This window comes from Centroberyx affinis, unplaced genomic scaffold, assembly GCF_046629955.1.
Source record: "Centroberyx affinis isolate AG114_WGS23_722 - 3 ecotype Tasmania unplaced genomic scaffold, CSIRO-AGI_Caff_v1 ptg001688l_1, whole genome shotgun sequence".
NCBI lineage: Eukaryota > Metazoa > Chordata > Actinopteri > Beryciformes > Berycidae > Centroberyx > Centroberyx affinis.
This window is the reverse complement of record NW_027280106.1, coordinates 342,501-369,231: the sequence shown is the minus strand read 5'-3', so window position 1 is coordinate 369,231 and position 26,731 is coordinate 342,501. Positions and strand designations below refer to the sequence as shown.

Sequence of the window (26,731 nt, the reverse complement as noted above, 5' to 3'; positions counted from 1 at the left end):
AGCTTTATATAGATTTATTTATGCGCGGGGCTGTATGGCATCTTGGCTTGTTTTACACAGGGACTATTTAGCGGGGGCTGCGCAAGCAAAACAAGCGAGCCGCAAAGGGCCGAGTTAAAAGGGAATCTGGTTTGGCTGCCTGTCGGCCGCAGCATCTGGCGGATAGCTGAGAGGCTCTGTTAGTTTTACTCGGAGCTACAAAAAGGACGATTCCCCGGGAACTAAGCCGGAGAAACGACTGGCTCGGCAGTGGGATTAGCGGAGCTTGTGTGACAATGTGTGATTAAAACGCGCGAGGCTGCTGATTGTCAAGCTTGAGTTATTGAGCTGCATCTCTCCAGTGGCACAACCCGGCCAAATTAAAACCATCGCTTTGTCAGAAATGACTCTGTACAACACAGTACAGTATGTTAAGAACACCCTCCAGAGACTCAGTATTTCATCTGTGTCAATTATTTGTTATTGTGACGTTACTTGCTTGGAGATACAAGTTTGGACACACGCATTTTTCTTTATTTTTTACTATTTTTCACATTTTAGAATAAAAGTAAAGACGTCAAAACTATGAAATGACACAAATGGAATTGGGCAGTGACCAAAAAAAGTGGTAAACAAATCAAAACTATCTTATATTTTAGATTATTTAAAGCAGCCTTGATGAAAAGGCAAAGGCTTTGGAAAGAAATTCATACATAGGATCAACTTCACTATTTATATTTGTCTAAGAAACTCATTCAAGCATTTAAGCATTTAGATCCAAATAGCTTTAAGATAATAATGGAAACATGGTACATTCAACTCTAAATGCTGCTATTTGGTCAGTTTTGCCGTTTCGGCCCATGCAAGGCAGTGTGAGAGAAGCTGATCTCAAGTCAGCCTCACCTGCTGGTGACCCCACCGACTCCCCATGCGAGTTACTTCCTTTGTAAACACAAATAAGCCGCCGTGTTGGAAAATACTAACGATTAAAGGTGTTACAAAGATGATGCACCCATGTCAGCACATACTAAAGACTGTATTTGATCTGTGGTGGAGTCTATACTAAAAATACTGACATGTAAATATGCAGCAACAAGCAGTATGGTTCATGTAAGTACAATGAGATGAGAAACAAAACACTCTCATGCCAATACACTCCTTCAAACTGCTGCTTGATGTGCCAAAGACCACTAAAAGTAATTCCCATAATTTAAGGTAAATGAGTGCTTGTCAAAAGCAATTATACCTGTGCATGTGTTAACTCAATGTAAATAAACGATGGAGAGCCCTTATATGCCCTCATACTTCACAGGTGAGTGTTCGCGGAGTGTCCTCAGATGGCCTATGCTTTTCTCCTCCTTTAACCTCTTTTCTTTTCCCTTCTCCCTCTGTTCTTTTTCCAGTCAGGACCTGGAAAAACGCCGCTGTTCTCCTCCCATGTCTTCTCCTCTCCTTTCTTCTCCTCCTTCACATGGAAGATGAGGAGACGGAGGTTAATCTTAGCCTGGGGGCCATGATAGTCATAATCGGTAATTCTCATCGCCATGGCTTTATCTGTTCCGCTGTATGTCGCACTGTATGTTACACAAACAAACACAGGCATGCGGGCAGACAGGCAATAAACTCCTGAAGATAAAACAAAACACAGAAAGAACACAATCACACACACACACATATCCTCTGCCTTGCAGCCTCCGTCTGTCTGGACTTGGGCTGAACCCAGATCAGTGCATAGGCGTGTTCTTTCCAATCACGTGACTTGGCCCTGATCCTTGAACAGGGCTAAATAAGGTAGAAATGTGAAAGGCTAAGTTCAAATCTGTCTTCTGGACTCTGATGTCTTGATCATGGCTGTTGCTTAACATCACATATTCCACTCTAGGCGACAGAAAAACTGTAAATCAACAAGCATACACAAGGAGAGAGAGAGCTGCTGCCAGCTTTATAATGCAACTGGTTTCATCATTATTCATAATTGTGTTATTCTCACTTTCATCCCTTAAGTAGTGAAATACAGAACAAGTCGCGGTTCATATTGACTCATTAAGGGACGCAACATCTTGCTCTTCATTAAACCTGCACTAAGCGATTTCAGACCCTATAACCAATCCTGAAACTAACGTGTGCTATGTGGAGATTTCCTTGAGAGGTAATGACATACACCAATATCCACACATCTCTTTTCTAAAGCTTATTCAACATGATCTCACACAAATACCTGAAATAGACACAAACTCTAAAAGGCGATTTACCTGCTGTGGACATGTTTTATGGGAAAATAACATTTCTCCGCCACAAACTGAATTATGTTCCCCCACCACAAATTGAAATGCGTTCCTGTGCCACGAATTGAATTACATCCCAAAGGTTGGTTAAAGGTTAAATTTAGGCAAGTAAAACAAGTTTGGTTAAGGTTAGGATAAAGGTTATATTAAGTTTAGGCACACCCTACTGCTGCTGCACAAACTAAAAATATGTGAACATAAGACATGCAATCATAAAATGTGAAAAAGCATGTAAACCACAGGTCAGATAGATGAGATGTACAGTAGTGGGTGATTGGGTCACCAGTGATTCTCAGGTAGCCTCTCTTCTACCTTTTCTCATGACATGGGCTGAATGTGAGAACGCTACCAATGCTGCTGCTTTTGCTAACCTGAAATGTGAAATGCAGTCTGACAGATCTTGCAGAAGTTATAAAAGAGTAAGAAATGTGAAATATGAGTTGTAAAATGGTTTAAAATGTGAAAAAGCTGTCAGTTCTGCAGTGGGTAAGGAACAAGAAAGCAAAGTTCTCTCTCTCTCTCTTGTTCTGTCTTTGGCTGCAGCCAGGAGCCAAGACACCCAGCCTTCAGGGAACACGATGTATCCTGTATTAACCAGCCAAATGTTCATTACCCCATACATGCACAACCTGTTACCCAACATGACCGATTATCAAAAAGTACATCTGCGGGTTCTCCTGAATGTGCGTATGCGTGTGTGTGCACTACGTAATACTGGCAAACCGTCCCAGGTCAGACATGTCATAAATTGTCGACTCCGAGTTCATTTTGTTCTTGTGGGTAGTTCTCATGTTGTCAAAGTTAAAACAAAGGCTCTATAAATAACACGCGGTAAACCTGAACTACTGCAGTTGTTTTGTTTCTGTGCAGCTCCCAAGTGCGAGTGTCTGTATGCAGCGTTCCCTCCTCTTGTCTGTTGTTGCAAATCAGAATATGTTCCCAGTCATCTCGCCAAGTTCAATAAGGGCGATGGGTGTTGAAAACTAGTTGACACTACAGCTTAATACTGCAGCACAGCACAGAGCGGTGTGAAGTTGTGACTGTAGCTTTTCATGTGACTTGAACCACACCTTTACTCATATTACACATAATTACAGATTAGAATAATAAGGTTGCATCCGCATTCAGTGTACAATGTTACAATTTCCACATCCCATAGAGCAATAATAATATCACCTGTTGAATTATGTATTGAAAAAATGTCATAGTATCCACTTCAAATTTTAAATCTAACTTCAGCAACATGTAAAATCCTGTTTGTACAGTTACAATCACTTCAGATGCACACTCAAACAATAGCCCTCCGTCATCACCATGTGGCCACAGTGTTATTAATTAACCAGTACTTCTTTGCAAGTCATGTTGACCCACAGTACCTCTGCAATATGAATTACTGAATTGACGTGTTGCCAAAACACACAAACGCAAATTTGCTAAGCAACTGAGTCAGTGACGTAATTCTACCTCGTCATTATATCACATTTGATGTAAAACACTCCAGACTTCCTTCCAGGATCCCGACATTGAGCCGCCCCTTTATGGAATAAAATCATGATGGTGACAGGTGAGGAAGTGGGAGAAAATAAAATATCGCACAGTCTTTTTGGTTAGGGCTGTAAGATTCATTGTAAGGATTATAAATCACATTACGATCATTACAGTTCATGCAGGACATAAACAAAATCACATCATCAGCCTGTAGAGAGAAGACCCGATTTCATTCAATGTATAGAAAAATAGACATGAACGCAGTGGCAGAATGAGATCATTCAAGAATATGATCATCCATTACGCTATTCAGAACTTTATATTTTTGGCCTTAAAATTTGCCAATATTATCTAGTTGAGTGGAAAAGGTGACAAATTCCAATTTGTGGGTGCTTCAGGTCAAAATGCTCTACCCATGTATCTACACAGGGAATAAAACCCAGGCTGTGTTAGTGCCTTGCTATAGGGAGTTGAACCCCTAACCCTGGCCGTGTTAGCGCCTTGCTATAAAGAATTGAACCCCTAACCCTGGCAGTGTTAGCGCCTTGCTATAGGGAGTTGAACCTCTAACCCTGGCAGTGTAAGCGCCTTGCTATATGGAGTTGAACCTCTAACCCTGGCTGTGTTAGCGCCTTGCTATAGGGAGTTGAACCCCTAACCCTGGCTGTGTTAGCGTCTTGCTATAGGGACTTGAACCTCTAACCCTGGCTGTGTTAGCGCCTTGCTATAAAGAATTGAACCCCTAACCCTGGCAGTGTTAGCGCCTTGCTATAGGGAGTTGAACCTCTAACCCTGGCAGTGTTAGCGCCTTGCTATAGGGAGTTGAACCCCTAACCCTGGCTGTGTTAGCGTCTTGCTATAGGGACTTGAACCCCTAACCCTGGCAGTGTTAGCGCCTTGCTATAAAGAATTGAACCCCTAACCCAGGCAGTGTTAGCGCCTTGCTATAAAGAATTGAACCCCTAACCCTGGCAGTGTTAGCGCCTTGCTATAGGGAGTTGAACCTCTAACCCTGGCTGTGTTAGCGCCTTGCTATAGGGAGTTGAACCCCTAACCCTGGCAGTGTTAGCGCCTTGCTATAGGGAGTTGAACCCCTAACCCTGGCAGTGTTAGCGCCTTGCTATAGGGAGTTGAACCCCTAACCCTGGCAGTGTTAGCGCCTTGCTATAGGGAGTTGAACCCCTAAACCTAAAAGGGTAAGAAATATGAAATGTGAGTTATAAAATGGTTTAAAATGTGAAAAAGCTGCAGTGGGTAAGGAACAAGCAAAGTTCTCTCTCTCTCTCTTGTTCTCTTTCTGTTCGCTAAGAACTGTCTTTGGCTGCAGCCAGGAGCCAAGACACCCAGCCTTCAGGGAACACGATGTATCCTGTATTAACCAGCCAAATGTTCATTACCCCATACATGCACAACCTGTTACCCAACATGACCTATTATCAAAAAGTACATCTGCAGGTTCTCCTGAATGTGTGTGTGTGTGTGTGCGTGTGCGTGTGCATGCACTACGTAATACTGGCAAACCGTCCCAGGTCATAAATTGTCTGCTCCGAGTTCATTTTGTTCTTGTGGGTAGTTCTCATATTTGTCAAAGTTAAAACACAAGCTCTATAAATAACACGTGGTAAACCCGAGCTACTGCAGTTGTTTTGTTCTGCCTAGTTTGAGGGACTTTGTATTAAAGACTTTCTGTGCAGCTCCCAAGTGCGAGTGCCCTAACCCTGGCAGTGTTAGCGCATTGCTATAGGGAGTTGAACCCCTAACCCTGGCAGTGTTAGCGCCTTGCTATAGGGAGTTGAACCCCTAACCCTGGCAGTGTTAGCGCCTTGCTATCTTGCTATAGGGAGTTGAACCCCTAACGCTGGCTGTGTTAGCGCCTTGCTATAGGGACTTGAACCCCTAACCCTGGCAGTGTTGGCGCCTTGCTATAGGGAGTTGAACCCCTAACCCTGGCAGTGTTAGCACCTTGCTATCTTGCTATAGGGACTTGAACCCCTAACGCTGGCAGGGTTGGCACCTTGCTATAGGGAGTTGAACCCCTAACCCTGGCTGTGTTAGCGCCTTGCTATAGGTAGTTGAACCCCTAACTCTGGGAGTGTTAGCACCTTGCTATAGGGAGTTGAACCCCTAACTCTGGGAGTGTTAGCACCTTGCTATAGGGAGTTGAACCCCTTACCCTGGCTGTGTTAGCGCCTTGCTATAGGGAGTTGAACCCCTAACCCTGGCTGTGTTAGTGCCTTCTACCCATTGAGCTACACAGCAGCACAGATACATTGCATGTGTTTCTCTGTCTTTGTGCTCTCTGTGAGGACTCATCACTGCACCTGTTATTGATTTTAGCTCTCCATTCCAGTGTTTGAGATGTGACTCACTGGACGGACAGCCATTCATCGAAGCTATAAGCCAGCACAGTGTCACTGAGCAGCTCACCTCCCATGAGAGACAAAGAAGCTGTAGAGTCTGTTGTCAAACTAAAGTCATCCTTAATCCCCATGTGTTTATCTATGATATTTGATATTGAGTCACAATAGCGTTTGCCGCTTGTGTCAAGGAACTCACTGAAGGATGCAGAGGCACTCGTCTCTCTGTTATGGGTGGGGCCATACAGTGACAATTATGAGTGAGGGAAAATGTGCAACGTTAACATGTGCGTGTGCACTACAAAGCAACGTCAAAGTCAGTCACATTTTGATTTGTAATTGATGGTGATTTCATGTTGAATTATCTTGGGCACCCGGTGTCATCCAGTGGCAAGGACCCATTCCTTTCTACCAGTGGGCACCCAATGGCGTCCAACAGGCTGCAGCTGTTCAGTTCCAGCATCGAGCACCAGTGGTCAACCGGCAGCCGGTGGCCATTGTTAACCAGCAGAATGGGTATGAGGAGGAGGAGTGTCCCGGCAGGAGGCAGGACTTGAGATTCACTGACTGTCAGATCCTGGAGGTGGAGACGGGCCTCATGTCTGCCGCCGAACTGCGTGAACTGTTTTCCTGAACCTACCCCACCCACAGGCCCTTTGAAATTGTATTGGTCAGAAATAAACAATTCTGGCATTAACTTGTGACGGCCCTCCTGCTCTCCTGGCTCCGTGTTTTGCAGGAGCCTGGTGGGTGGGGTCGTCGTTTAGGCTGATTGGAGTGCACCTGGGCCCGGTGTACTACTTGGCCTTTAAAAGCCTTCGGACTATCAGTGTCTCTCTCCCTCCTCACCTATGCACACCTTTTGTTCTGTTCTTTTGGTTTGATGTAGTTTGTTTACCCCTTAGTTTTAGCTAATAAATCATTGTTTTAACTTTTACTTCGGCATATAGCTCCCTTCCTTTGTTACTTCCTTGAGCCAGGTTGTAACATATGGGTGTGTGAAACAAATGTGTGACATCGTTGCTTTGTCGGGTTAGGGTTAGGGTTAGTCGTGTTTTGAGGAAGAGAAAAAACAAAGGTCCTGGTCAGTGAAGAGACTTAGGGTGCGATCACATTTACATTTGTTTTCTTTAGTGTGAACCATAGTGGGAAAGCTAACTTTGTAGCATTTTTGGATTTGGTTAATTTAGCCCAACAGCCCAATTATAATTGAAAATTGGCTTGTAAACAAAAGTCACATGGACCCACAAGTAGCTTGTTTATTGGACAGAGTTGTGATGATCTGTCATCCTGCCAGGTTGGAGATTTTGGTCAAAACAAATCTGATTCTGTAATTTTTAGCTAAGTAATTTCCCTTCTGTGGTGTTCATACCAGTTAAGAACACATGAATAGCTGAATATGAGCATCAGTCCGGACTATGGTTTGCCCTGTACCCATAATCCCTTGTGTTTTCTGGTTGTTTCCTGTAGTTGGTTTCATTTTCAGGCATGTCAGTGCCATTATTTGGTACAACCTGAGTTTGAATGTCAGAACTGAACTAAAGGAGTAAACGCTCCAGAGTTTCATGACTGTTACCTTTTACCAGGGATGCAGTAGTAATTAAACAAGTGGGTAAACTATGGTGATCATCATATGGCAAACAATTGCTGATGTGTTATATTTTCACAAAAAAGCATTCATTTATACTTTCTTTCCCCTTGTGTGATAATACTTGCTATGATGTATACTATGAATTTAAGTTATAAAGATTTATTTTAGCGTAACAAGGTGGGTAAACTCTATTCTGCAAATAAAAAAGGTGGTTAAACTGAATTTAGGAAGGTTTACCCTCCACTACACTCCTGGCTGCTACTAAGTAACTTGTGTCGTGTCGGACATCTAACCATGGTGACTTAGAGCAACATCGAGAGTACAACAAGACCACACCCTATCTATGGCTCTGGGTACTTTTGCAGTCCATACGTGCAAATCTGCAGGCCAACTTATAGACGATGAGTAACGTTCAGTTTAAAACAAGGAAGCTCTGTGGGCATTTCCAGTAAATATGTCTCTGTGCAGTCTGGGTAACAGCCTGTTTGTCACGCCCAGTGATCTCTGCTGACTCGCAATGAAACCGAAGCTACAGTATAAGACATGCATGCATATAGACTGACCATGGCAGTCCAGGTTGTTCATATTGATTTCAACTATTAATCCCAGGTCAGTCAATAACAGGAGATGCAGATGAATGGAAAGAGAAGGAAACAGGTGAAAGATCGATGTTTAAGCCTTTAGACTTTTGACTCAGTATGAGGAAATTGGTCCTAATATTTTGTATACTTGTATATATGTATGTATGGACAGATGGATGTATTGTATGTATGCACGTGTGTGGATGGATGGGTAAAATGGAATAGGATAATGAGCAGATGAACGGGCAAACACATAGGGTTAGAGATGGAGGGAAACCTTTCTAAAGTCAGGTTCATCCAGAGTGTCAGAGTGTCACGGTGACGTTGGTAAACCGCAGCCACTACCGAATATGACAAAGGTGTTATGACCTTTTGACCTCCTATGCACAGTTCAGCTACTGTCAAAGTGAAATTTCGTTGCAGATCACCGAGCACTGAGCAATCTATCATTGATGCAATTTACTGGAAAATTTGAATGCAATGAATCACACACTACTTTCAGTTATTTTTTTGGTTCAGCTTTGATTTGAGTTACTTTGCCTCTAGAATCTATAGTATGTTTACAGGCATCACTTACAACCAGCATCAACCGTTATTTCTAGATGTTTAAAATGAAGTTAGGACATTATGATGGTATGAGGGTTTAGGGCAAAAGGAGCATTTTCCTAATTTCACAGGAAACTTTAAATTAGTGCATCTCTAGTGTCTCCAGTGTCATACTTTTACACAGCTTGGATTCAGAAAATTGATATTCCACAAAAATATTCATTTTGTAAAATGTTTACATTTAGGCCTAAATTCAACATTAAAAGTCAGTCGGTATCTAAAAACAACATATCTCTTTGTGCATTGCATGCCTATGAGCTTAAGGCTGAAGTAACATGTTTCAAACAAGTCATACTCCAACAGGGATTTGTAATTTCATTGTAAACAGCCAAAACTAATTATGGTATTAATCTTAAATTCAGCTATAATAAATCCTCACACTTTTCTGGTAACACTTTTTATGACTATAGGTATAGCACATTATAGTGTCCCATTTTAGCAGCACTCAGACATGGCACCCTTTTTGCACCTTTCCAATGATATACTGTATAATACTAATTTTCGGCCAAAATCTTACTTTTTTTTTTAGATTTTCCCTTCAAAATGGTTTGTGTACTCCCAACATTTTAACACCTACTTCTTCTTCTTTTAAATGCACATTTACCAGTTTTTTGTAATCCAATGACTGCATTACCTGTAACCACTCCTCCTCAGTCACAACAGGAGGGAGGAGAAAGTGAGAGTCATCAGTGGTCAGCGAGGCCTGACAGTGCGTCACAGGGGTCAACTCTGGTTCGACCATGGAGGAAGTGCTGTGACAGTGTGCTATGCAGTGATGTCAGAGTGAAGCAATTTATGTAGTATTTTGTATTTTTTTTTTCAAAATGAAATCAAAAGTGGCAAGTGAAGCGGGAAGATGTCCTGTTCATTATCGTCAGTCTGTTTCGTCACCATTTATTCATCCATTCAGGGACTTTTCTCCATTCACACTTTGCGTTAACCTTTAACCTCCATAGATTAGCCTGTCTATGCTCAAAATAGGCTATATTGTGATAGAATATGGTCATCCATATGCATCATTCTTGAGCAACAGAAGCCCACACAGAGGTTATTTCTGACAAAATGTAGCAATGTGGCAGCTTTGGCCTTCCGTAAATCTTCAAGAAGTGGGCTTGTGACCGGAAGCTCGCCAGTTTTGAATGTCATGAGGGACAACATATAACATATAACATATATAATATATAATGAACATATAAGCACTGCTATTACAACTGTTTCTCATGCCTTTGAAAACCTCTTCTCGTGTGCTTTCGTTATTTAGATTTAGATACTGTCTTTTATTTTCATCAGATCTGCATCATAACCGGGCCTAAAGCTGTTATTATCTGGCAGCCGTCGAAACAGAAAAAAGTCCAAAGGAACTGTTGTGGCAGTTAATGTCACCCTCGCTGATTTCTGACATGAAACATATTCAGACGGGGCTCTTCTGCGGGCGGGCTTCTCTTTTTATTCGCTATTTCGAGATCCGGAGGACGCACGCGGCGGTAACGACCGGCCTTGCGGAGATGACTAAAAGATTCTTTCTGTCTCCGCTGCTGCCACATGTGGGGTCCCCCCCCCGTCCCCCCCCGTCCCCCCTCCCCTCCCCACCTCATCTTTCTAGGATTGCTGTGTATGTGTGTGTGTGTGTGTGTGTGTGTGCGTGTGTGCGTGTGCTATTTTTGTCGATCGTGTCATTATGTGGCGGGGTGTGTTCTATTTTTACTTTCTCTTTTCCACCAAAACCCACTTTTTTTTTTTTCATCCCCCCCCCCCCCCCCTTCTCCCCTCAGAAGCCTCTGAAGCCTTGTCTCCAGGATCAGGCCTACCCTCTTATTTAAAAAAAAAAAAAAAAAAAAAAAAAAAGGGGGGAATAATCTGCAAATTGCATGCTGGCTTGTGCCTAATCATAACAACTCAATGTAAATAGGTCAGATGGAGTCTCTCTCTCTCTCTCTCTCTCTCTCCTCCCCCCATCTTCAGCCGCGATGTGATGTGGTTGGAGAGTGGTAGCTGCTTTAAAGAGGACGGATCAGAAATAACCCCCCCCCCCAGACCCCCGAAGAACACATGCTTCTAATTGACTCCTGACAAGCGAGAGAGAGAGCGGGACGAAGACAAAGAGAGATCGACAGAGACACAGAAAGAGATAGAGACAGAGACAGAGAGATGAAGAGAGACAAAGAGAAAGGGGAGAAGAGAGGAGGAGAGAGACAGACTTTGGCTACTGATGATGTCCAGTGAAACACAATGAACAGAGCAGCCTTTGAGTATATATATATATATATATATATATATATATATTGTGTGTGTGTGTGTGAGAAAGAGCTGGTCCCATCTTTTGGTGAAACTACATCGTCAAAATGAAACTAACTTCTGAAAATAAACCTGTTGTCCGTGGTGAGAAAATAGATGTAGGTGTAAAGACGAGAGGAAGCAGCATGGTAGAGGTGGCGGTGGTGTGTGTGTGTGTGTGTGTGTGTGTGTGTGTGTGTGTGTGTGTGTGTGTGTGTGTGTCGGAGCGTGTGTGTCAGCACAAACAGGCTGATTATAGTTGTTGGGGTAAATGGCAGTGTTTAAAACTGACATTTACGCTTGCTTTCCCCCCCGCTCCGAACCCGCGGTACAGGGAGCTGCGATGCGTTCGGGCCCCCGGAGAAAAGATGGGATTATCCAGTCACTCACAGACCTGCATTACTGCCGCGTACCTCACATAGACAACCTCTGTTTCAGTTTCAGGCCTCAAGCAGTGTTCTGATGTCTGCCTGTCTCATCACATGGGCCCCTAACTGAATTTGTGCAGACTTGCGGAAACTTTCACCTACATAAAGCCATGTTTCCACAGATTTTGAGTTAAAATATCACAAAAAATGAAATAAAAAATGAACACACATACGAAGGTTTGACTGATTGATCGGGCCAGTATTGGCCTTTTCTTAAAAATATGATCCCCCTCTGATATGATGGCGGTTCCTCTCTGACCACAGCTAGTCAATATGTTTTTCTCATTATTTTCATTTTTAACACACCTAAAAGAAGTTCATTAATTTGGCTTTTAATGGAGGGTTTTAGTGTCCCATGATGCTCTAAATGCTACTTTAGAGGCTTCTCCACCCTGACAAGAACACAATTCTAGCGGAAATGCTGAATCATTTTTTGCATCTTTCTGGCATGAAAAGGGTCAAATTTAAAAAAAATATTGACGACACAAAATATCGGCTGTAGCTTCAATCCAAAAATATCAGCCTTCACAATCCCATATCGGTGGAACCCTAACAAACACCGTCTGGGTTTGCCGTTGATGCAGCTCACCCTGCCATTAGGGCTGTGTCTGACATCCTGGCTCTTATTAAAGGGGATACTACCTATATATCACATGCTATCCCTATGACATAAGACAGTTTGCTGTCTCCGGGCCAGAGACAAGGGAAGAGCTGCGTTCATCCCCTCATAAAGCCTCATAGAGAATGAACTGCAAGAGATGGAAAAGGTGACAGGGTACTAAACACAGACTGAACCAGCTTACCCCATAGGAATAACATGCAATATCACTTAAACCGCTCTGTAATTCGCATGTGTGCAAATGTACAGAACAGCAATGTACAGTGCAATGCATTTGAATGTGATTTTTTTTTTTTATATATTACTGTCTATAAAGTGTGAAAGCGCTTTACGCACAAAACAGCGTGCAGCAGCTTCGTCTCTGAAGGAATCTTCCCACTTCCAAAACATGAAAGCGCACACACACATACACACACATTCTCCATATATGCTGCCAGACATGCACACACACTCCTGCCCTCCATTCCACACACACACACACACACACACACACCTGTCTCATGACCTGCCCTGTCCTCAGATGATCTGTGTCGTATATATATCGCAGCCCTACAAAACCCGCATGCGTTCAGAGACGTTTCATTGCCCTAATAACACACTTGTCAGAGTCGCCCCCCCCCCCCCCATATCCTCCACGCTGAGGTGTGTGAAGTGTGAGAAGCCGCGGCATAATGGCGGCGTGCATTGAGAGGCGCATAGCTCGCATGTCAGCAAAGTGGTGCCACAAGGTAACGCCACAGGGACTTGGAAAGCACTCAGCATGCAGCGTGGCCAAGTGTGTGTGTGTGTGTGTGTGTGTGTGTGTGTGCATGTGCTTTTTTTTCCTTGCCTGCTTGCATGCCTATGTGTGTGCCTGCCTACACGTGTTTGGATGTGTGTGTGTGTGTGTGTGTGTAGGAGGATGGCCGCTGGAACTATGTGAGCTGCCTGATGACTCACGCTGCTACTATTCACTGTCACTATGGTAGCGTGCAAACTGGTTTGTGTGTGTGTGTGTGATGGCTGAAGGCAATCAGACAATGCTTTGACATGTCAGCAGAGTGTGTTTGTGCTGTGCCGGTGCTATTTTGGCAAATATGACGATTGAGTTACAACCACATGCAACCACACGCATAAACACAAATACACACATACGCACATGCACTGTTCAGGAATGAGGAAAGTACTGTGAGCCTAGTCAGAGTGTATGTAGGCAAACAGTGTAAATGTTGAATGTTGAGTGAATGAATGTTGAATAAATGTTAGAGCTAAGTAGAAAACAAGCCCATGCATTGCTGTGTGTGTGTGTGTGTGTGTGTGTGTGTGTGTGTGTTCTACCCACATTATCAGGAAGGATCATCATAAACTGTTGCTCTCGACTCCCTCCTGAGGTGATCAGTGATAAATCCTGACTGACGCATCTATGGGACTCCACACTATACTGTATCTATCACTGCATTCATTCCAATGTAAACCAGCTTGTTTTCTTTCTTTTTCTTGAATGAAGTGTCATTCTCTTGATAGTAGAGGAGTGAGCTGACTCGTTTCAAGATGCTTGTAACTTGAAACAAGTGGCATTGCACGGGAAACAAGCGGAATCATCTCACCACACAGGCAGAATTATTCACTTGTTTTTATGAAAAAATATGATTTAAATTACAAATGTGCACTCTTAAAAAGAATGTGTCATTTTAACCTTAATCTGTGTGTCTTTTTTGGTCATTGGTCATACTTTTCATTTGACATTTTAACACAACATGTGCCGTTATTAACATATCTTGTGTTGAAAGGTAACACAAAAGTGTAAAATGACTAAATGACTTGTTAGGATGGACATTTTTGCAGTGTCGTAAATCATGCAACTAAGTCTCCCGACATCATTGCCCAAAAAGTTGCCCACCAGTGTATCACCAGCCTTGTGATGGATCTGTTTGGGGTCCCTGGCACTGATGCACAGAACATACTTAATAAGAGTGCATAGCCTACTATATATAAGATCACATAGGATTACATGGGAATAAGTTGTTGCCAGAAACCACTAGAACTGATTTCTGACCATGCGTTTCACTCTGTGTTCTGTTGCTGACAGCGTTGCCTGGTGTATCACCATGACAAACGCACATTCTGGTACAGGAACAGCCTGGGGGAGAAGTTGCAGGGGTAGGGAGGCACACACACACACACACACACACACTCACACACGTGCACACACACTTGGGAGCTGCTGAGGTACAGTAAATGTGTGTGGAGAGAAAATCATTATTTTGATTTAAAGAAAGTCTTTAGCGGCTGTGGATCTTGTTCCACCCCTGCTCCTTCTAATATACAACAGGTAGGAAAAAGCCCTACCTGCAGAATCTAAGTGTGTGTGTGTGTGTGTGTGTGTGTATGTGTCCAACACTGACTGGTAATTCCCTTCTCCAGCCAGGCGGAAAACCAGTCGGACAGCAAGCCGGAAAGAATTCCTTCTAGTTCTGAACTTTAAGCCCTCACACCCATTCGAACACACACACACACACACACACTTCCGCCTCCTGCTCCTTGTGTGTATGTGCGTGTAGGAAAATACGTCACACCTCTTGCTCACACACGTAAAGGGCTTCCCTGGGTGTGTGTGTGTGTGTGTATGTACAGTATGCGAGCGCGTTGCTAGGCCACACACGCACCAGTCACAACAGCAGCCAGGCGTGCGGTGTGTAGCCGTCGTCGCCATAGCAACAAACGTAAAGATCCCACGCTAGCGTTATCCGTGCGTAATGAAACCACATGAAAGGCTCGGGCACTTTTGGAAATGTCATGGTTTTTTTTTTTACTTCCCAGCTCATCATTTAATAACCAATTATTCTGTCAGGACTCCAGGCCGCATGATGTATAGCTGCAGGTTGTGGGGAGGTTATAGGAAAGGCATGTGTGCCGGCATGCCTTCCTGCAAAGTCCCAACACAGTCTTGGAAAAGGATAATTAAGCGGTATATTTCCCAATTCGACACAGTCACACAATCACACACACACACACACACACTCTCTCTCCTCATAAGTATATAATGGCGAGATGGGACATTTTTCAGGAGATTAAGGTAATTGTGCTTTGTTCTAGCAGGCTTGTGAAATGGTGGAGAATGCAGTGCAGCAGGCAGGCAGCAGGTGGGCTGTTAACCCAAGCAAGGGCGTAACTTTGGTTTGAGAAGTGGGGGGGGGGGCATAATAAAACAGAGAGTCTGGAGGTACTCCCCAAGAAAACAAATTATGATTTGAATCCCATTTCCTGCATTTCTACATACATTTAGGGACTACGGTAACCGATACAAAATCCGGGAAATAATTAAGTTGGTCATCATGCTAAATTCTGCCAGGATAGTACTAAATATGCATAAGAAAAACTGTCTTACTTTCTGTATTGTTTAACCCACAACTTTACTGAACGCGTACGCCGGTAACAATTACAAAGTGGACCCTATCCTACAGTCCCTGCTCTCAGCAGAGGGAGGAGCTACGCTGTGTGTGTGATCATCAGACCGCTCTGGATTAGACAAGCAAGTAGAGAAAACCGGCATCAGCTGTACCAATGCTTTGGGATTCAACACATTAACATTGCTTCCCATGGTCAGAAAAAGTCACCAGATTTGTCGCTAGTCACTTCTGAGAAATAAAGTCTCCAGGGGGTCTGAAAAGTCTGGTGACAAAGTCGCCAAGTTGGCAACACTGGTCCACAGACGCCAAAATGTACTATAGAACCGTGTAGGCAGGCTGTCCGTGTCCGCTACTCATCCATGGCAATTTTTTGGAGTATATCAGGGCCTTACACTCAGCAGCTCAATTCACATTCTCAGCCAGAATCTGACGGCTGGCCAAACAGTAGCGTATTAAGCACGATTTTTGCGGTTAAAGAGTGGGGGGGACACAAACGGGATTTTGAGGTGCTGCGAGTTAAAGTTGTCTCTCTCTCGGTTCAGGTCAGTTCAAATTTAGTTCAGTTCAATTCAGATAATTGAAATTCAAAACAGTTCAGTTCAGTTCAGTTCTATTCAATTAAACTCAATTCACTTCAGATAATTGAAATTCAATTGAGTTGAGTTGAGTTCAGTGCAGTTCAGTTCAGATAAATTAAATAAAATTAAATAAAATTTTCAGTTCAGTTCAGAAAATATCGGCATCAGCCTTCAAATCTCCATATTGTTCTCATCCTACTCCTACATCCTACTAGATTGACCACATTAATTACAGTCACTATATAACAATAATAATCAAATAATGGATTCGCTGTCTATAATGTTGTTATTCATTCAGTATTGCTGATAATGTCCTTTTAATGTGTGTCAACAATCAACACATTTCGCAGCAATTACACACTGACTCTCAGGGAACCTTTAACATTACAATATAACTTTTGACATTATAATATAACATGGAACTGTTTAAGGACTCTCTCTCTTTCTCTGTGTATCTGTTTTTCCTTAGGCATTAACCATGGCAATGTTCGCTCTCTGGTATCACAGAGTCAATGAATCATGGCATCTAACAGCTAATCAATCTCCTGAATAGTTCCACTACTATGGAGACACATATTTGGAAAGGCATCCACTTGGCAATAGAAACCGCAGATCCCAGAATCCTGCTGTGCATCAACTGGGCTTACTGTGCCTTCATGTGCTGTCGGGATTATCGGACACACGGGTTTCCCACTGGGAAGTTCCACTTGAACGTCAAGCAATGAAAACGGGGAAATCAGGAGTCTAGATCAGTGGAGTCAGTGGTTCTTAACCTTTTTGGCTTGTGACCCCTTAAAACGAAGCGATGCCTACTTCCTTTTCAGGTGATTTCATTTGATTCATTATCACAGGAGGCCTAGAGGCTGAAACTCATCCAGTATTTCACAAGAAAAGAGCAGAAATTTGAGAAAACTCTGAAAAAAATAGACATGACAATACATTTGTATAGTAGAAATGTTTTTTTTTTCCACATAAATTATCTCAGGACCCCCCAAAATGATCTTGCGACCCCCTGGGGGGGTCCCGATCCCCAGGTTGAAAACCACTCGTCTGTTAAAAGAAAACCAAACAATCCATAAGTACGCTTCATCGCCTCCATGGTTGGTTTTTATTTCCGACCAGAAAAAGCACATGAATGCAGCACTACTTAGTACGATAATTTCCTAATTAGGTATCGAGGCCTGACGCTGCCTTCAAGTGCTCCTTGTCAGCTCCTACATCTGAGCTCCTGAGCCCATTCACAAAATGGACTCTTTCACAAAAGTAGTTGTTCTGATGGCTATCGTTCTATTTTAGGAATCCAACGACAAAGAACTGCTTTGTGCTGCAGTGGCAGAAATAAGAAGAGAAAACGCACATCGGGCATAAATCTGATAACGTTTTAATTTATTGAATTGTGAAAAGTTGTTGTGAATGCATCACTTCTAAAGTCAGTTGTTGATATGTCTTGCATGCTCTCCACCCTCTAAATGTTACAATCATAGAAAACTCTGCCTTTCCTAATCGTATTTACCGCACGCGTTCTAGTCGCGATTGCTACATTTCCAACAGCATGTGAAGGCAACATAAATCCCCGCTCCTCCCTGAGAGAATACTATTTGTTGTGCAGTGATTTATTAGGTCTGGAGTAGTAAAAGGTCTTATCTCGGAGTCGTAGCAGTCAGCGGATGAATGGAGGTTTAATGCCTGGACAAGCAGGGAGGGGTACTGTCACGTTTAACAGCTCCACTGACAGGCCGGGGATGATGGAATCTTAATTGGCAAACAATAGACTGTAAACACAGCATTAGCCAGCAGGGTTACAGTTCTGTGTGTGTGTGTGTCGCAACAAAAAGGGTCTCACCAATAAGTCCCCATATTTATCTTTCACACAAGCTCTGTCAAAACACACACACGCCCAGATAGATGAAGTCGTCCGATGAAATGTTTTAACACTGTTCCCACACTCACTCGTACATCAAATTCAAGGATTTTTCATTTTTGACTTTCAAGACTTTTAAGGTCTTGTTTGATGAATTTCAACGAATCAAAATGGGCATGTTTTGGGGTAAGACTTGATATTGGTCAAAATTCTACATCATAGAGGCCTCATTTCTTTTTACTGATCTTGTAAAGTCAAGAAATCATGGTCAAATCATCCACAGAGGATGCACAAGGATTTTCATGTCCCATAGGAACCCTGATTTAATGATGAGTTGGAAGTCCAAATATAAATTTTTCACTGGGGACACGTCAGAGTGAAGCATGCAGGATTGTTTTCACTGAATATGTTGAAATACGCATAAAGCCCAAGAGAAGATAAGCAGTTTTGAAGCAGAATCAGAGCCAAGTTAATTCACATTTACTGTATATGTTGTAGTGAACATTTAAGTGTCCAGCTGAACAGAACAGAATAGAATAGAATAGAATAGAATCAACACAGTATGTACAATTCACACTAAAACGGAAAGAGCAGACAATGTTAAAAAAGTTAAAAACTAAAGGACTTTTCATTATTTACCTTTTCTTCATTCAACCTCATTGACTTTTCTATGGCTGTATGTGACTTTGTGTGTGTGAACAGCAGCGCCCCCAACCAGTTCCCCCGCAGCACTGCAGCCAAACCCAAACCTTCAGCTGACTCCATCCACTACTTCAGTACAGGCAGGTATACACAGTGAACACAGGTCTTTACCAGGAATGTGAACTATGAAGGCTTTATTCAAAGTTTACAGTTCTCTCACACACATGTATGAAACACTCACATACACACATACTACTAAACTCACACATGAAATACTTGCATTAATACATCATTAATGCAGTATCATGTAATGGTATAGCTGTAAAAAGGAGTACAGAGGACACTGATACTGAGCATGAAAGCAAAGCATATTATGGGAATAGTAGAGACTTGTAATGTAATGATAATCAAATACCCACTACAAACACAGTTAAAGAACAGACGGGAATGGCAGCACTTTTCCAAAACATATTTGCAGTATTTTAGGATAAACCTCTTTGATTCAGATGCTGATGTTCTCACTGCTTTTATCTCCAAACAAAGCTTCCCCGAAATCCGGGATGCGAGCGCGGTGATGACAAGTCGAAAGGAGCGATAAAACGAATCCGACCTCGGCTCCGCTTGTGTTTACACTTACTCTTACATCTGTTGACAACTCCGACACAGCGGAGGAATCACAGGCGGAATGGTTTTTTGGCGCTGCTGCAGCATCCAGATACCAACCGACCTGACAACAAACACTCTGTGCTGTGGGACTGTGAGGCATTCCTGTCAGCGGTTTGTTTTTTTTGTTTTTTTTTAGTAATAAAGCATGTGTGTGTGTGTGTGGCAGCTCAAATAAGGGCGCTTCCCATCAGAAATGTTTTATGTGAATTTCTTTGTAAATGGACTACCTCTGCGCCAAGCCTCCTTTACTGGGCTTGGTTCATTGCACAAGACAGGTGGCTTTCAACTAGATTCATTGCAGTCCTGATTGTGTAGGAGGGGGAATGTGCAGGTGTGGTCTTGCCAGCATCCTTGGAAACTGGCCCAGTACCAAATCTATTTCGGTGCTTTACCAGCACACTTCCAGCATATCTGACCAGCAACACTTCAATCACCGATTCACCAGAATAACATACGTGAGCAACTAGGGAAACTCAGTCAGTGTAGTCACAGGAATCTGCCGTCAACAGCCAATCAGATTTCCACACTCCCTTGCTTCTCTACTGATGTGGTTCAGGTTCATGAAGAATAGCTCCGCCTGGCAAGTGCGAAATGGACGATGAATTGGAAGTTGATTCCGGCCATTCGAAGCTTCCCGGTTCTCTATAGCTTCTATTTGAAAAGACTACAGGAATAAATGTCTCAAAAACGATGCTTGGAGAACGGTTGCATCCATCATGATTTTCAAGATGACATATTGGTTAGTGATTGGCCCATTGGGAGAGGGGGGGGGGGGGCATGTATACCGTTGCCTTGTTTCGTCTTGACATTCTAGAGGAACACACACTAGACGCCGAGGTTAAGATTGGGATCACACACTACCCGAGTTCCGCCTCGCCACGCAACCCCCCAAACCCTCATTCATATTTGTGTCAATGACCAGCTCACACTACAAGACTCAAAATCAAACTGACTGGTTTGAAGCTAGAACATCTGTACGACCGTCTTAAACTAGCACTTGAAAATCAGTCCGGACGGCCAAGGGGTGGCTACAATCAGGCCGGGAGTCATGTAGTGTGACCCCGGCTTAACCGAACTTGACGTGAAACATTTGTGCACAAAACACAAAGAAAAGAGTGTGTTATGCCAGTTATGCAGTGGAGAAGCCATATGCCAGTCAGTGATAAGTGTTAATATCAGCAGCTGGGCTTCAGAGAGCAGTGGTTGCGTGTCAGGCAGCATTTCCTCACTGATAAGAATAGAAAGGAGGCCACTGAGTCATTCTGAATGTGTATCCTGTCATTCTGGACCAGTCAGTAATTAAATATAATACGTATCTACCACTGGTGTTATCAGCTGGACTGTAGAGTCACTGCATGTGTGGCGTCACAGACCGATAGACAGTGTAAGTTGAAGTAGGAATTAGGATGTAATATGAAATTCACTGATGTTAAGCTCATGTTAGGTAGGAATCAAGGAAATGAAACGCAGCTGATGAGTCAGAATGAGTGATATCCAGATCAGACTGAAAATGTCACGTTCTTCCACTGACCTTTGGCAGTCGAGGCCTGATCTCTGGACCTGATAGGAGGTCTAAAGGGGTTGCGCAATAACAATAACAGCGGATCAAACATTAAACCATTAAACTGCCGGTTTTCTTGGAATTGTGTTTCTCGGTGGGGAAGGTTTTGACATCACACAGCGCCTCTGTGGTGATACAATGGAGACACAAAGCACAAAGAGGGACCTGACGTCCGGAAGAGTTTATTGGCCATAAATCAAAGCAAACCGCAGAAGACAATCCACATCCATACAATGCATATATTCCACTATCCACAATCAAATAAAATGTCATGTGTTTTGGAAATTGAGATCCACATCATATTTTTTGTAATATTTGCATTTTGTTTGTGAATTTTTTTCAAGCATCTATGGGCCAAAATAATGAGATTACAGATAAAAGCGGGCAAGATGAGGTTCCTCCGCAGGATGGCTACAGAAACTGAGATTCATAAAATGTATATTCTATAAAAGTGCAATTGTGCCCCTTTTGGCACCAAATTGAATGTAGGCTTTTCTCTTAAGTCTTTTGGATGTTCCACTTTATTTGAAATTTGTTTATGATCACAAATATCTTCTTTTAACCATCTGAGCTCAACAAGAGCTTTCCAATGATATATAATATTCTATTTAGCCTAGCTCCTTTTCTATCTGCCATTTCTTTTTCTTTTTTTTTTGTTTTTGTTTTTGTTTTTTTTAACAATATTTTTATTGGGGTTTTTCAATTATAACAAACAGTACAAATCAAAAAAAAAAAAAGGCCAGTCTTGGCAGCAAATACAGTTTACCACCAAATGAAGTAAAGGCAAGTAAATAAAAACGTAATTAAAACAGAGGTGAAGATACAGATGTTACCGTAATTATAATGTACAGAAATCTTGGGCTACTCCACTTTATAGTCTTATAGTCTTATTCCAGTTGCCCCACCCCCTTTGTCTTTATTGATCATTACCAACATTTTGTTTCAAAAACTCCATGAAACTCCCCCAGATATTTTCAAAAGCTAGTTAGTTAGTTTTTCCATAGCAACACATGCTGATAGATCCTTAATATATTGATTCATATTTGGTTTGTTCACATTTTTCCATCCTATAGCTATTGCTCTCTTAGCTTGTAAGAGACACAAGTCTATTAGTGCACGGTCACTCTTCTTATTAATAAAATTAGTAAGTGAGTGGTTTTGAGATACAGAGATAACATTTCTTATTTGTAAAAACTTAAAGAAGTGCCTTGAAGGAATATCATACTTTTCTTGTAGTTCAGTAAATGACATTAGCGTTCCATCGTTGTATAAATCCATTATCCTGCTTAATCCCTTGCTTGCCCAAGTCTTAAAACCAGCATCTTCTCTTCCAGGTATAAATTTGCTATTGCCCCATATGGGCGTGAAACCTGACAGTGGGGGGGTTTCCCCTATATATTTTTGGGCCTCATGCCAGATGTACATAGTATTTTTTAGAAAGGGGTTTTTTGTATTTTTCCCCAGCTTCTTAGGCTCAGAAGAGTAAACAATGCAGTGATGCTCCCAAAATAATCTCCCCAAAATAAACTAATCTGAAATAATGGATTTTCAGAGTTTCATGCCGCAGATACAGCGGTTGAGCTCTTGGCTTATCAATTTTTGACTTTATGGGACAGGCTCTTGTGTTTGTTTTATCGTGGAAGCGGAGCAGGTCCATTAAGCTACGTGAGGGCCCCGCGGTGCCAAGGGAAGGGCCACACAACACTTGGTAAACAATGACACAGTCACTCTGGAGGGGACCTTGACACCGCAGATAACACGGAGAAACATTAAGATAGTGATGCATTTTAAATAGGAGCCAATACACGCAGCTTCCAGGGCTAACCTTTTACCTATCAGAAACTATGTCGGGACATAAAGATAAGAGCAGATCCATACGCTCAATAAATCATTTACTGTATGACAAAAAAAAAGGAGTTTCAGGCTTCAGAAGCCTAGTAGCCAAGTTCAATTTTGGATTTTAGTTCCTACAATTTTTTTTTTTACTCCACCAGGCATTTCCTCACCAAAGCAATGCATGTTTAAATCCAGGCCATCCAAAACAAAACACTGAATTATACAGTTGGTTTGCGGGTGAATATAAAACTGAAATCATCTTTATGAATGGCTGTTTTTCATCAAAGCGCTGGTGTTGGAAGACCAAAGACCCTCGTGGGTTAAAACCAGCTGTAAACACACTATTCTTCCAACTTCTTCCTCATCATCTTCATCTTCTTCATGCTTCCTTTTCCTTGGAATTCCGAAACACTCCGTTATGAGGTTTTTAATAAAACCTGGTGTGAAATATTGATCCTGAGACGGTATTTTTTTTTTTTTTACAGAGTCCTGCAGCTGGTGTGCGGAGTTTATTTAAAAGCCTATACCTTCCACACCCCCACCCCCCCCTCACTCACCCGTATAACTCCACATTAGCACACCGTGGAGGAACAGCGGGATGGAAACAATATGTCGGACTGTAAAAAATGGACTTTATGTGCTACTAGCCCTCTTGGGCAAGGCAGGGCTTGATGCTGAAGCACAGTTACAGTCCACACGTCACATGGAGGCGTTTTCATATTTCCCCCCGCTGATGTGATCCCAGTATATAAACTGCATTGATGCGATAACAATGCGGCATTCCCTCAGGTTTATTATTGTTTATGTGAAAACAGGAGCAGGTGGAGCGGGCCGTCATGCTCCTAATATAAAAGACCCTGAGACTGCTGGGTGTCATTGTGTGAGGCTGAGCCCAGTGCAGCGCTATTCAATATGGGAGACAATATCACACTTAATTGCACTGGTCTAGGAATGCCTGAACACAATGCAGTCTACTTTTAGCACTGAGTTTTGGGGAGGTGTGTGTGTGTGTGTGTGTGTGTGTGTGTTTGCATGTTTGTGTCATTATGTCATTGAGCTTCCATGCTGTGGCCAAACGTAAAACTCATTTCCTATGTCAAATTTCAGTGTCTCTCTCTCTCTCTCTCTCTCTCAAACACACACACACACACACATCATTGACAAGGTTTCACTCAAAACACTGGAAATATTTCACACACACAACACATCCACAAACTCAATATCTACTCCATAAAACTACTTTATTGATGTTTGATTTTACAGCTATTAATTACATACAGGGTAAATATGTGGATATGCTCAGCTGAATAGTGGTACCACATTATACTTTGCCCATCGGTGGATGCCCTGCTCTTCTGTATGATTTGCAAACATTGTGTAACTTGGGAAGACGGAACAGTGTGAGCTCCGATATTGTGGAGAGTTGCAGTGCATCTATAATACTCCTGTCCTGTTCCCTAACACTTGAATACACACTACGAATACGCAGGGCTTGAAATGAGCGCTAGCCACCAGCCAAATACTGTTCAATTTGTCTACTCTGAAGACTATTTCAGCAGCGATGGAATAACATTGGCTGGATTTTCAATCTGCTAGCCACTGTGGCCAGCTGTCAAAATTGTGAATAGTTTGAACACTGTCAGATATGGTACTTCTTTGTGTATAATTCACTGCTCAATTTCTAAAATCCATTCTGTAACACTATCATGCTGTACACACTGTAAATGGTAATGCGATAAAGTCAAAAATGTAAATGAAAAGCTGTGCTGGACAGGAGGAAAAACATTCTCTATGCTTATTAAACGGATACCTTGATATTTCCTCTGTATTTCTCTTCAGCAGGGAAAAGTTTCTAGTTTTCCTTCAGCCATCATAAAAATGCCTTTTAAGCGTTGTTGGCATGCCTCATTACACCCAATGGTACTATTAGGGACAATCTAGCTTGTTAGAATGCTGCTAGCGCTACCCATGGGTTTCAATGAGGAATGCTAGCAATGCTAAAGAGCCCTTTTCTCCACCGCAACGTGACAAGTGCCTGACAAATAACAGACCAAAATACATAATGGGACGATTACCAGTTAAGACTCTTTGTTCGCAGAATAGCTGGTTATCAAGTCATCACTGCTGCTTTGTATTTGGGATGACGGTTTGAGCTGAAGTGCCTCTGCATGAATTCAGCAGTTGCTTTGAGTGAGATTGTATCATCATGTCATGTTGTAGTAGCTGGAACACATTGTAGCTCAAGATACAGACACAGCATACAGTCAAAGTACACACTGACACGGAACAATACAACAAAATCGGGAACGTTTAAATTAAAATCAACATCTAGACACGTAAAAAATACATCCTCATGAGACATTCAGTTTGGTTCTTTGAATATTTAACAGTCCGCTAAAGAAAGTCTTCGCAAAGTTGCTAGGCGTGAGGTCGTCGTTTTAGATGGAGTACAAATGAGACGCGCGAGGGAGTGAAAACCAGACATTTGATCCTCCCAAAAGGACATTCACAGGTACTCTGTCACTAGTGTGTATCCAGCTTTTTCCCTACATGAGGCTGGATTTAGACATGATGGAAAAGAACACTGTTTACTCTCCGTATTCATGGTACATGGTCATTTCTTGAGTACAAATTCACCATAACTTCGGCCTTCACAAGTGCTTTCTGTCTGTGGCCTGGCCCAATACTGCCGGAAATTCAAACACTTTTCAATGATTGGGTAAACTCAGTGAAATCTAACCAGTGCATTACATCGTACTATCAAAAGCTTAAGTATTGATACAGTGAGCTAAAACTGTAAAGTTTTTTTGCTCTTGTCTACAGTGCGCTGTTGGTTTTATACTGAAAGGTTAATGGTGATGATGATGCAAGAGCAGATATCAGCTTTTGGTTCTGGTTTAAGCATGCTGAAACAATCATTCCAGTAAAAAAAAAAAAAAAAAAAAAAAAAGACAAATTTAAGTCAATATATGCTATAATGCATATGCTTTTGGCTGTATATCAAGTGCAGCATAGAGAGAAAAATTGACTTCTATTAACTTCTAATGTAACACTTTAGTTGGTACCTGGTCACGCTTCCAGTGTGAAGCACCTTGGAATTCAACTACTCTATCTTGTAACATATTACTTTTGTAAGAGCTTCTCACACTGTATATTCTTAGACCAGGGTTATGTTAGCCGTTGGCTATGAGAAGCCGAAGGCCTACATCAATACGATTTCTGTAATTACTTCTGCAAAGTCGGGGTTAACCGAACCCAAATGGCCTCAAGATGTTGCTGCAATTCATTTGCATTTACTTGCATCTTCAGTCTGACCCATTCAAAACCTTGGAGAAAATCTTGACCACATACCGTGCAGCAAGAAGCAGCTGGTTACAGACGGGTTCTGTTGCAGTGGCTTCCTCATGGAGCATATACAAAACAGATCTATGTGAAAGTCAGACACTCAAAAGTCTTTGAGTTTTCCATTTCCATGAGACGTTCAAAGTGGATTTTAACAACAAAAAACAACCTTTGAGTTTCTAATATTCACATCTATCTGTTTTGTATATACACTCTAGGAGGAAGCCACTGCATCTGAACGTCTTCGCCAAGCCGCTTCTTGCCACACTGTATTTCCCCTAAGGTTTTGCATGGGTCAAGTTTGAACTCAAGATACAATAACATGCAAATGAATTGCAGTGACATCTTGAAGGCATTGGCAATACTAGCAATACTAGTATCCTAGGTTTGATTCAGTGTTTGCGTTGGTGTGAATCTCATAGTTAGACCAGCATTGAAAAGGATGGAGAATGCATTTAGCCTTGAGCTAAGTACGGTGTGGAAAAAATCTATTCATACTGTGAGGGGGCAATGTTTGTTAGCGAGTGACCTACTGTTGACTTGTATTTATAAGTAATGCTAATTTCATCACTGCATTTGGCAGTGAACTGTAACAAAACACAAGTCAGAATAAAATGTCTTCTTTTTGTTGCTACTTTCAGTAGATGA

The 26,731-nt window shown here is 42.2% G+C and overlaps 1 protein-coding gene across 2 annotated transcripts in view; it reads right to left on the bottom strand.

The window, feature by feature from the left end:
- Window positions 1-23,972: 23,972 nt before the first annotated feature.
- The window catches only part of LOC139651580 (AP-1 complex subunit mu-1), a 26,241-nt gene continuing 23,482 nt past the window's right edge, over window positions 23,973-26,731 (bottom strand). For both annotated transcript variants that reach the window (XM_071528548.1, XM_071528547.1), the window contains one exon: window positions 23,973-26,731. This exon is cut by the window's right edge and continues 455 nt beyond it. The gene's annotated coding sequence lies outside the window, so the exon portion shown is untranslated.